Genomic DNA, 13806 nt, shown 5'->3' on the forward strand with positions numbered 1-13806 from the left:
CGAAAATGGTTGATAGGCCTATTTCGAGCGACGATAACTCCTTGATCGGTTTGGAATTTGGTAAAGTAACCTTAATGAGACTGTAGTATGTAGAAATACCTTTCTAACGATATAAGGACCAAGCCAATCAGAGATCGGAGCAAGGAGATATGATCGTCTCAATATGGCTAAGAGTAAGGCACTTGAAATCCTATAGAATCGGCTAAGTTTTCGATACGTCTGCCTTCCAGTAAATTTTCGTGAAAATCCGTTGGGAATTTGAGAAAACTTCCTTGATGAAAATTGTAGATCTTTGAAATAGCTTTCCAATGGTATCTTACGGGGGTCAAACGGACATCTGTACAAAAAGTTATGCCCATTTTACTGAAGCATGTTCGCTGGAAATTCTGCCTGGCGTAACGGTGACGTTACGGACCGTAACTCGTGTTACGGGCCGTAACAGTGGACCGTAACGTCCCAAAAATTTCCGAGAAGCTCACTGGAAATTTTCACCAAGGTACGGTACAAAGTTACGGTCCGTACCTTGTGTTACGGGACCGTAACAGTGACCGTATCTTGGTCCGTATATACGTTTCGGGTCACCTGACTTCGGGAGGCCATAACCCTATCATAAATTGGGAATTTGGGAAAACTCAAAGAACGAAAGTTGTAGATAATTGAAATATCTTTCCAACCATAGGTCGTGGGATCATAGGTGACATCGGGATAGGGAGATATGGACGTTTTAAGACAGAAAGGTCCCAACCCGATTTCAAGTTGGGTCAAACCCATTTCCCCTTGGTATTTAAGGGAAATGTTAACCCTAGCAGCCCCATTTCCTCCATATTTTCAGATTTTAGAGAGAGAAAGGGAGAGAGAGGAGAATTAGAGAGAGAAAGTAGAGAATCAACCAAGTTGAAGGCCCCGAATCCCAAGGCTCGTGAAGGATAAAGTGTAGTACAAGTTCTTGCCGTCGTTCTAAGCTACAAATCAAACTTGGGGTGTTGATTTCGTGGTGGATGCTCATAAAAGGTAATATTCCTACTCTCAAATCATTTATAGTTGAGAATTGATGAATTCTTGGGAGAATAACAAATGGGTTTGATAAAGGAAATTATATGAATTATGCTAGAGTTTTGGATTTGTTGATTTGGGATTGTTGTATTCATGTGGGTGATGAAGAATGATGTTGATTACACCTAATTGAGATTGTAGAATCACCTAGAAGTAATAGAATGGGAATTGGGTGAAGAAATCACCATTAATGGAGATTATGGAGCTTGTACCCACTAAGTGTTTGATAAAATGCTTAGATGACCAAAGCATGAATATTATTGCTAATATAGAATCCCTTTGACTTGTATTGATATAGATCAAAGTTGAAAAGGTTGACGAACATTGTATTACGCTCAAAGGCTGGAATTAAGGTATGTGAGGCTAACTATCTACGTTAGGGAATGTTAATGATTCTCCTACGCCTCATTCTTCATACTTGTAAGTGATGTGACTCGAATACAATTTAGCCAGCTTTTTATGATATGTTGTAGAATCCGTTATCTTCTAAGGTTGCGATTCTGAGAATTCGTTCATGGCTATCAATTTGAATATCATGAACTCAACACGTAATCTTTATAGACTTATGTATTGTTACCACATGAGTCTCGATCTAGAAATTCGGTATGCTCGTCGAAACGATCGGTGTTTTCATTTAGTCCAGCATGTCTATTTCGATTCGACATTGCTCATTGTTGTTATGGTCTCGGTCCTTATAAATTAATCATAATTATACATATGTGATTTTGCCGAGGGCACGGTACGATCTTGTGTATACGTATACATGGCCGAGGCCATTGGTTTACGCACTACTAGGCGAGGCCATCGTGCGTTTATTATGGGCGAGAACCCGCATATACAAGCACGGATAATACAAATGATTCGGATACGAGAAGGGGAGTATTCATATCTCTACTTCCTTGCTATTACGGTGCGATTACTGATTATCGGTTTCGGTTTCGGTTTCAATGTATTACTTTATTGCTTCGATTGCTTTACATACCAACAATTCAAATGTCTTTGATGCCCTTTTTATTTCTTGGGGGCCTGCATCTCGCGATGCAGACAACGATATACAGGTTGACGACTCAGTTCTTTAGGAGTGCACGTATCAGCTACTGGTGAGCCCCACATTCCTTCGGGGCGTTGTCATCTATCTAGCTATTTCAGTTTATAGACAGCTTAATTATTAAGTACTCTTAGAGGCTTCATAGACACAGTTCAGAACGGTCGAGATATGTATTATGTTAGCCTTGTTGGCGATTGTTCGATCGTTTTGGTTTAGCCGAGTTAGCTACTTTTGAGATGTATTTCGGATTGTCTAAGTATTTCCGCATTATGATTTCGATCGGACCTTTAGTATATCGGCATGTGTTTAGTTGTTTCCACGTTCGATTATGTGTTGATATCACATGTTGATTCGATCGACGAGATGGTTCGCTCGGTCACATGCGGTCGGGCACGGGTGCGTGTTACGTCCGGAGAATAAATATTTTGGAGTTCGGGATAATTGCGTGACAATATCTTAGGATAGAAAATTTGAATTAAAAGATATATTTGAGTTGATATAAAACTCTTACATTTGAATCTACGGTTCCACTATTGCAGATGCATATATAAATGGCATAAAGGTTTACAACTCATTGTATATGATTTATCTCCATGGTTTTCTTTGATATTGGAAGCTTTAATCACTTTCCTTGACCAACATAAGTAGTTGGGATGTAAGTGGCTTTACATATCCTCCTCTAAAATTATTCTCCCTAATTCCATTTTATTTTCTCATTGTTGGATGGATTCCATTGGCTCATTTTGTGGTTGTTTGGGTGAGTTATTTGAGCTTAACTCTCTCTTTGTCCCTTAATTTGTTCGTGCTTTACCCCTTTATGTGCTTCTATTTTTGTGTTGATGTTGCTTTTATATTTTGTAACAATTGCACTTATGTTTCTTCATTTTTTTCACAGTTTAGATGTAAATATTTGATTGTGGTATGATTTTTTTAATTATTAATTAGATAATTATGGACCTGTACGAGAACACAAGCAAGGTGAAAGTCCATTCAAATGGTAATAAGCATAACATGAACCATTGAAATTATGTTTTAACTTAAATATGTTTGATATTATTACATGAAGATTACATCTTAAGATAGCTCAACGACGCCTTCTTCACTATTCGGTTACCGCCAGACAAAATAACTAACAATGGAAGTCTTGCAGTACAAGATCTTCGTGGATTTGTTATAAAGTTTTATGAGAGGAGTTTGCAGACATTTACCACAATCAATAGCAATTTGAGAAACCAATAATATTTGATAGCATCATCACTCAATGCTTTCAAATGTTCTAGAGTCTTGAATAAAAAAGAGGAAGCTAAGCAGGTAACAAGAATTTTATCTTCTAAATTATTATTTTTTTCTCTTAATTTTTCATTTCAAGGGATATCATCATTTGTGTTTATATTTATTTGCAGGTTGCCAGTGTTGAAATGGACACTTGTGGCAGTAAGAAATTAATAGAGTCCTGACATAATTGATGAAATCTAATGAAATTTTGAAGCGATGATGATCTCAAGTTGCGCAGAAGTGTCTTTCAACACGAATTGTAGAGAATTACTTTGGTTGATGGTATATATACATAAGTTAGTAGTGACAATCTGTGTCTTTCTTAGAAGTGATTAAAGTTGGTTGCTTTAATGAAAGAGTCTAAAAGATAATTTTTTTTGAAGTCTTTACGTTTTTTGAAAATACAACTCCAAGGAGTGTCTTTTCTTAGGTAGATTTTGTGAGGTCTGCATTAATATTGGTCGGTTGTTCTCTTCAAAATTAAAGAAAGACTTTACTTTATAAAATGAAAAGGAAAATTTAAAAATTACTTGACAATTTTAGGACAAAATCATCTAAATTAAGGAGTGCCTTTACTGATCTAGATTTTGTGAGGTTTGCATTAATACTGGTCAGTTGTTTTTTCAAAAAGTAAGGAAACACTTTACTTTATATAGTAAAAAGAAAATTCAAAAAATCACTTTACAATAAGGACAAAGTCATCTAAATAATGTTATAAATAATATTAATTTATCAATTTAATTATTCACTTTATTAAAAAATAGAGGAGATAAACAGACAAAAAAAAAAATCAAAATTCAAAACCTTAGACATAACTAACCCAAGAATCCGAGAATATATATTTCTTTTTATTATTATTTTACTTATCTGCGATTTGAATTGAGTTAAAAATAAATTCTTTAGGTATTTAAATTGAAGATAAGTACTTTTAATGTCATTATCATTATCGTACTTATCAACAACTTGAATTTGCGTTGAAAAATAAATCTTTTATTATAAAGATATGATAAATGTCTTTTTAAATTGAGAGTTAATTTTAGGCCTAACAAAAAAAAAATGGGTATAAAATTTCAGATTTCTATCATGAGCCACACCGAGTGTATACTACCAAAATTCACCCAGTCTCCACATATTAACATTTTTTTTCTCAGAGTACAACTACACGAATATTTAAAATAGTATAGCTCCCGAGATCTCCTTCCATTTACAACTCACAATTATCCTACTTATCTGGATTTAATTTTTCTTAAAATATAAAATATTTATTAATTTAAATTGAAGATAAATATTTTTTTTTACTTCTTTATAATTGTCCTACTCACTTTTTTGTGGTTTCCCTAATTGGATGACAATGTTTGGGAGCAGTGTAAAAGCTGTAAATTGGACTCTTTTTGTGATTTCCTGATAAATTAAATTGATGATAAATATCTTTTTAAATTATGTACCATTATCCTACTCTTTTGTGGTTTTCTTTGTGTTATGTAAGAGCGCAAATTGGGAGCAAGATGTTTACAATGATCCATCGCTTATTTTTAAACTGATATGTCTTTGAAGCAATCCACTTAGTTTGGATTGAGAAAAATCTTAGAATTTGGTAAAAGAAGGATTGACTTTGGGAATGCATACAAAAGAAATAACTTATATTTATAATGTTCGAGCCTCATCACGTATAAGAATCCAAATGCAAAGACTTAAGTTCTAGGTGAGAAGCTATGATAGGAGGTTTTACGATCTTTTGTTGGTGCTTTGATGGCCTTGCTATGGATTTGTAACTATTTCAACAGTGATTAAGACGAAGTGTTAGTTATAAAATAAAAGTAAAAATTGCATTTATCGATAATCTATCGATATTTATGTATGTCTATATAAAGTTTGGTTAAGATGATTTGCACTTTCAAAAGTTAAATAACCTATTTCTTTTTTCATTTTTTGCTTTTTTAAGACCAAAAAAATGATAAGCTAATAAAATCATACGTCAGAGTACAATACCACATAATGAATAATCAATAACTATGAATTTTGAACAAAATGATGAAACAATAAAAAAAAATCAGGATAAAAATATAAAAAATATATACATTTGAATTTGAGATTCAAGAGAAAGAAAATTAAATACTAATTTTACGGAATACTGAAAATATTATTTATTAGATTAAAATAATGGTAGATTTTATAACAATCACTACTTCACCAATTATTAGTATAATTGAATTTGATGATGTCATTTATCGAGAAAATGGATAAAAAGCAAAAAATCGGAGAGAGCAGAAATGAGCTATTACTCATACTTCACTCAAAATGTTTACCTTGGTACTTTAACAAATAACCTCTCAGAATATAAGATTTATTAGCGTTTGAAATAAAAAATATATTAAATTATATTACAATAAAAAATGTCTTATGAATAAGACTGTGTGGTGGGAGATTTAATAAATAAAACCAAAATTAAAAATATTGAATATAAAGAAATTCAAGTACCCAATTAAAAAATTTAAGAATATAAATAATTTCTCATGTGGGTAACTCTAAAACATAGCACTTCTAAGTTCTTTTGCTTTCCAAATCATATTTAGAAGTAAATACTTAAGTAAGAGTTATGTTAAATAAACCTTTTATTTCATAATAATATGATTTTTTATGTGTTACAGATCAATAACTAATCAACATTGTATGATGAACAAGGTTAATCATCACAGGATTTAGATTTTGTTAAATTAATATAATAATGTGTTTAAATAAGAAAAAATAAAATTAAATATTGCAAATTAATTTATATATGTCAATGAATATTTTTTTTTTATTATATCAAATAAAAAGGTGATAATTTTCTATGATTAGTTTCATTTGATACCGGGCGCGCATCGCGCGGGTATGTATACTAGTTTTAGAAAAAGGAAAACAAATTAGGAGAAAATTGGTAACCTGCTATAGCAGGTTAATTAATATTAGCTGATGGTGTAAAAAATTGATACACTGTCGGTGCACCAAACTTAAACTCTTTAGTATAATGATGGAATAAGTTATTCCATATAGAAGGTGGGATAAAATAGTCCCATAGCCAAGGGATATCTCACCTCATGGAATATTCATGTCTACCCCATCCTCTGCAACCAAATGATCCTGAGTTTTCCGTTGTCCAAAACTCGAATACAGAATTAAGATTAAGAATGGGAAGATCTCAATCACCTCAATACACCCCTTGATCGTAATTACTTTATTTTTCATTGACATATATTAGATTGTTTGTTACAAAGTCTTTACATATTTTTGTAGTTTAATTTAATCTAGTGGGATATAAAAATTACATAATGTCAATGCACAAAACTTAAGTTGGAATATTTAAAACTTAGCTATTTGGAGTCCCTTTTGTCTTTTACAAGTCAAATACTCATTTGGTTCAAACAATCAAATTAATAATGATGAGTCTACAAGTCTACCTTTGAAATGGGAAATTCTTAAACGAACTGTTAAAATTTATGGCGCTGCTAACACAATGTTTATTTGGTTGTTGCAAGTGAAATGAAAACAAAAGGTTAATCTAATTTCTTTCCTCTTTAAAGAGAAACATGTATACTTTCTTCTTGTCTTTTACGTAATTTTCACAAAAATCAAATCATCCAGTTGTATTGGCCCTTTCAACGGACCACCAAATGTCGGGGAAGGTAACCTATCATTTTGATAATAAGAGATTCGAAGGGCCCCACCCAGTACATATGTCTAATTTCTGTATTATTGATTTGACACTGGAATTCATAATTGACTTTATTTGTTGCCACTGGGGACATGGAGGGAATAATGTTAAACTCTATCTTGGATTTTAAACTTTTAACATCTATATATAGCGCATTGAACCTTTAACATAAAAAAAAAAAAAATTCTCGATGTATGTATAGGTTAACGTTATTTTAGTGTATCGATTTTAATTTATTAGGCGTCCCTTGTAGACAGTTTGTTTTCATGCTACGAAATAACTCTTTCAACTAAAAGACACGGAATTAGCCATCGTAAATTAATTTCATTCTTGCAGTTCTTTTTACTTTAGTTTTTTTAATTTCTGGTCAAATATCAAAACAAAGAACTCAACTCGAACAGCACGTCAAAATGGCAAAATATGAAGCAGTCCTATATATCGCAGCCACGAAGTGAAGCGAAGAGGATGTTGAATAGACTTAACCTCTCTCTCAAGATACTAAGCAGCGGTTGGCCATAGATTTTGTGAAACTTAAAAATAGGAATTTTGAAGTTGTGTTGAAAAAAATAATTTTGGGAATCTGAAATTGTGTTTGGACATGCATTTTACTTAAAAGATTTTGAAGTTTTGTGAGTGAAAGAAAAACTTCAACCAAAAACAGGTCTGAATCGGTTTTTGAAACTTCAAAATTTTCTTCAAAATCTTTTAAAAACTGATCAAATTTCATAGACATACTATTTTCAATTCAAAAAAAAAAAAAAAAAAACTTCCAAAATCTATGACCTAATTCAGAGTAGAGGATAAGAATTAACTAATTTTGGATGTGAATTTAGAAATAACCCCGAAATAATATAGTCTTGACATACTTTTGTATATTTGGTAGATAGTGCATATATATATATATATATATATATATATATATGTATAGCGGACAAGGTGCAGTTACATGCATGAACAATAGTACATGAAAACCTAATGCTTTGTAATGAAATATTCCCTTAATTCATGGTGAGAAATTGAGATGGCTGGTAGAGTCGTGCTAGATTACCGGCTTGGACGGTCAAACTTGGACCTTTACATTAGTAAATTGAGAAACTATGGTCCACCTCTATACATTTTCACATGCTCCTTAAATCGTATAATTACGTTATGGAATATTTAAATTACCCTAAGAGACATTTGGGGTGATGGCTTCAAGCAAGTAAATTGATAAAGAGTTTTTTAGCACTGTAGTTCATAGATTATTGTGGGTAGTAATTATCAGATTGATCCAGAATTTAATTTGAATTTTATGGATTTTAAATATCACTAACCATTTAAGTTATTGGATTTGGAATTTAATATTTGTACATATTTAATAAAAAATTTACTATATACGGAGTTTGGCCAAAACTAGTTGATTTCTTACATACATGAATTTAATATTGTCCATGTATTGTACTATAGCTCATCTATAGATAGATTCTTACATGAATGAACTAACTAATTAAACAGGATTTCTTACTCGGTTTGTAATCCGCCCCGATTAGTATTAGTATAGGAGTTTGATTTCATTTTTGTTTTCACACCAGGTTGAAAGTTATAAAGAATTAAAGATACATATACATAAAATGTAGTGGTATGATTAAAGTAGTATCAATTGATTTTCTCAATTAGATCGCAAAGAATTGAAATCAAAAGAACAAGAATTTGATAGTTCAATATTATTCATTACCCAGTCACAAAGCAAATGAAAAGAAAATTGTCACGGATGATTTTTAATTTGTAAAAAATGACTACCTTATTTCATCAGTTCCAGATTAAATTTTCCGGGATGATATGGCTTGACATGTTGACGAAGGACAAAACTATCCATTTCGAATAATGCTGAGGCGAAATTAATAATTTCCATTCCGAGTTGCAGCAACCGTTAACGCGGAGGGCATTGTTGAGCTACTTGACTAACAATGAGGATATTGGACTAAAACTAAACATAGGACAAACTTATACCATTACAAATAGTTCAGGGTCAAAATTAATTTTTTGCCTTTTGTAAATGGGATTTTTACACTCTATGCCAATTAGGGCAAACTAATTACCCATTTTAGCCCATGTTTAATTTTTTACCCGAGTTAGCCCTTCATCAGTCAGCACTCTTCAATTTCCACTCCTTTCTGACGGTGGTGTCATTCGGCATTGGTGTCAATGTTACCCATGCTATTCATAGCATTTCCTTCTTTATTTCCTCCAACTATGTGGAAAGAGTTACGGATTGATTTTTTTTTTTTTTTTTTTTTTTTTTGTGCATTGTGATTTTGTGAGTAGTTGAAATTTTTTGTATAATTTTGTATAATAATGTAAAAGTGTTTATAACACCTCTTATATATTATTATACACTTTTATACGGTGTAGAAGTATGTATAAACGTCTCTTATATATAAACACCTCTCGTATAAGTTTGTATACTGGTGTAAAAGTGCGTATAAACACATCTTATACATTATTATACACTTTTATACAAGGTTGATACATTATCTATTGTAGGTGTATAAAGTTGTATATTTCTGTATAATGGTGTATACAGTAAAAAAGTGGCTATGCGGATATAAATTAAAAATATGACTACGTGAATGTAATTTCTGATGTTGGATTGTACATTATTGAAATTTTCCCCTTTATAAATTACGAGTATATCATGAATACGTACCTGTAATTATATCTTTTAATTTAAAGTAACTTGATTGTGTATATATATATATGTTTGGGATGAATGTGATGAGTTTCTAACGAAAGATAGATCCGAGAGTTAAGAGCATGGTAGTTTCGTAGACTTTGTGGGCAATAAGTAGATGAATTTGATTTTTTATTTGGTTCTCACCCGGTTAAAATTTATATATATGAGGTTAATGATTAGTTTACCTGGTGAGCTTCCTCATTCGATATAATTAAATAAAAAAATAAAAAGAAGTGGCATCAATATTTGTTTATTTCAATTGGATTGTTTGGGGGGGGGGGGGGGTGTAAAGTTGTTATACCAAACATGTAAGCAACAATGCCTCGATGTTAATCAACATGCTAATTGGGTCAATGATTTTTTCTTTATTATATATTCTATTGTTTTGACACTTTGTACCCTTCATGTCATCCGTTCCATCATGCAGATATTTTATCAGTTTGAATTTCTTATTTCTTCAAACATGATCTAAGAACTAATAAATAAAACTAAATAAATATATAGTACAGGTTAAGACTTGGTTTCTCACCAGTCATACATACTAATTAAAATAATAGCAAAAGAATAAAGATACAAATCAATAAATTAAGTGTATTGTGGCAGCCATGTATAATGGATTAACAGGGGATTAATTACTGTAAAAAAATTACAACCCTAAGCCTTTTTGCTAGATTCTTGGCTATTTAAGTTGAGAGGTGGTATATTTATATAAGTGAAGGTCAACGGTTTTTGTTGGCATCTAATTTTTAAACGCCAACTATCCTTAATTAACTGGGACTGTTTTAAGTAATGACTGAGATTTTATTTTCTAATCCATGCTTTGAATTGTTCTCTAAGTACAGCTTATTGTACAAATACTGAAGACTATATTGGTCCAATTGCTCGAATTCTGATGAGATTGATGATAGTTCATAGTATATAATTAAATATGTCTGATTAAGACTCGTCATCTTTGGTTTAACAAAATATGGACAAGAAAGACTTTATTTTCTTCTTAATTTTTGCATACTGCACCATCATTTTTCATTTTATTTTAACTAAAGTACTCGGTCCGTAGAGTCGGGTGGTTTGGTAAGAGGGATAAGTTATTGCATATAGATGGGGAAAATATTACATATACAGGATAGGATACCAAAGGAGTTATCCCACCAATCACATGAGATAATTGCAATCCCATATGACTAATAATCTCATTCAATTCCTTCTACCAAAAGACTAAGGGCCACGATCCCCAAATGAAGACTACTTTGTCGGGAAAAGGGTCAAATTTGCTCCTCTACTTATGTGAAAAGGATCAAATTTATCTTCTGTTAAAGTGTCGGTTCAAAAAAGTACCCCTGACATTACCTATATGGTTCAAATATACCCTTCTTCCGTTAAGTATGTCCTAGGTGGACATCCAATCTCACATGTCATTGATATTTTGATGAGGTGGACGTATGGCCAAGATGCCACAGTCACGGCCCAACCCATTTTACTCCTCACCTCCACTTCTTCTTCTTCCACCACTAACATTTTCTTCACCTCCACCACCATTAACGCTGAAATTACCCTCGCGTGAGGAGCTAATGCAAGTACTTAATCCACAAGCTGAAGAATTGGACTCAAATATAGTTTGCAAACTCAAATACTTCTTTCTGCAAACTTAGATTTTGGAATTTTTGAACAAATGCCATAAAAAATCTTTGATATTTTTCAAGCTATTGAAATGTTACAAGAAGACGAGAAAACAAAAGAATTAGGCAACAGTCTAAAATTATAGAAGTTCATGCTATGACTGCCACAACATAGGAGCTGAAGTTTTTTTTTTTTTTTTTTTTTTTTCTCTCTCTCTTTTAAACTAGTGTTAGTGTGGACATTACCCTGCAATACGCATTGCAGCCTTGTCGCAAGTTTTTATGTTTCAGCAATTAGCCCACAACCTTGGGAGAGGAAAATGGAAGTGCCAACTGATAACAAGCATTGTTCAAAAGGTATTTTGAGTCCAATTCTTCAGCCCGTGGATTAAGTACTTGCATTATGCTCTTCATGTGAGGGGTAATTCAGCGTTGATGGTGGCAATGGTGGTGAAGGGGAAGAAAATGTTAGTGGTGGAAGAAGAAGTGGAGGTGAGGAGTAAAATGAGTTGGGCCACTGAGGCGGCAGGCCATGTGGCGTCCACCTCATCAAAATATCAATGACATGTGAGATTGGATGTCCACCTAGGACATACTTAACGGAAGAGGGGTATATTTGAACCATATAAGTAACGTCGGGGGTATTTTTGAACCAATACTTTAACGGAGGGTAAATTTAATCTTTTTCACATAATAGAGGGGCAAATTTGACCCTTTTCCCGTACTTTGTCTAATAGTTTTTATTCTTTGTTCTTCTGGGCAGATTGCAATAAAATAATATTATGTATAAATGATAGAGGTGAATTTATAGGAGAGATTATGAGGCATGTGAACCCATGGTCTCTCCGCAAAATTATTATATATTTTATGTATATATTTTTTAAAATTGATATAATATTAATTGTTGACACCCATGTTCCTAAAGTGTTGGATGTTGTACTTAGTTGAAGGTTTAGCTATTTACCAAGAGAAATAGGAATCATTCCCACTTAATATATTTTTCCTCCATTGTTTAATAGTTCATCCATGTACTAGAAATCTTAGATCTGCCTCTAATAAATGAAGGAATTCCTTTTCAAGAAGTCCTAGTGATAGTTGAACCTCACAAGATAAGATAAGATAAGATAAGATAAGAGTGATATGAAAATTACTTGAAGAGTTTGTAATATAATTTTGGTTGCCATAACTTTTTGATACTATTTTAATGGTCGTTTGATACAATGGTGGGAGATCTCATGGGGTGGGATATCTTATGGGATTAGTTATCTCATCTTGTATGTGGGATAGCTAATTCCATCATTTTAATGTGAAAAGTTATCTCAAAATTAACTAAAACTCAAATCAAAAATGGAATAAAGTTAATTACAAATTATATCCTGAAATTACTATCATTATCCCGTATATCAAATGCCCCCTAAGTGTAACGTCAGATATCGCCAAAAGTCTTCGAATTCCTTCTGCTCCTACCAAAATTTCTGGAAAAAAAATAAAAACAGGGGGAAAAATTATACTCCCTCCGTCCCAAATTATGTGGCATTTTTCGTTTTTTGAGAGTAAATTTGACTAAACTTTGAAGCTAAATTGAATTAGATTAACTCAATATTTTAACATGAAAATCTATCTATTTGAAAACTATATGAAAAGTACTGTAAGTTGCAACTTTTCTCATATCAATTCGGTGAAAAAATACATCTTAAACTGTTAGTCAAAATTCATACAGTTTGAATCTCGGGAAGCGAAAAGTGTCACATAAATTGGGATAGAGGGAGTATTAGTTAATTTTTCCATTTTATTACAAGGTTGATTAAACACATAATTTAAGAAAGAACTACATATTTTCAAAGTCTCCTATTTTAATTATGTCGTAACATTTATGTGATTAAACGAATACGGCTTTTTAAATTTGTCTTCTTAAACATGTCATAACATTTGTGTAGTATACGATTTAGAAACTTGTTGTCTTAAACATGTCATATCATTTATGTAGTTATACAGTTTTTGAAATTTATTGTCTTGAACATGTCATAACATTTGTGTAGGTATAAGACTTTGAAAACTTGTATTGTTAAATATGAAATAGCATTTATATGGCTAAAAAAATTTCTTATAAGCAACTATAAAAAATATCATTTATTAACGAACTAATAAAAAAATAGTATCAAATAAAATGGAAAAGAAGAGTATATAAGATTTGACGTTTTGCCTTTAGCCGTGGGTTTTTTAGTTTTAAATAGTACTATATTTTATGGATACACGGGTTACCGAATGGTTTAGAATAGTAGTAGCCACTTGCTAAAGGACTTGCAAAGGAAAACATTACAGCCACCAAATTAATAGTAATTGTATATAGTTGAAAAATGATGGTCAAATGTCAATAATATGTCATTGGCCATGTTTTTACGCTACCGGT

General features: G+C 32.0%; 1 long non-coding RNA gene across 1 annotated transcript; it reads left to right on the forward strand.

Moving 5' to 3' along the window:
* Positions 1 to 466: 466 nt before the first annotated feature.
* On the forward strand, positions 467 to 2252 carry LOC132054617 (uncharacterized). The gene is made up of 3 exons (XR_009414335.1): positions 467 to 1011; positions 1352 to 1406; positions 2098 to 2252. It is a non-coding gene; the product is annotated as an uncharacterized LOC132054617 (long non-coding RNA).
* The last annotated feature ends 11554 nt before the right edge of the window (positions 2253 to 13806 follow it).

The sequence above is a fragment of the Lycium ferocissimum genome, chromosome 4, assembly GCF_029784015.1.
Source record: "Lycium ferocissimum isolate CSIRO_LF1 chromosome 4, AGI_CSIRO_Lferr_CH_V1, whole genome shotgun sequence".
Taxonomy (NCBI): Eukaryota; Viridiplantae; Streptophyta; class Magnoliopsida; order Solanales; family Solanaceae; genus Lycium; species Lycium ferocissimum.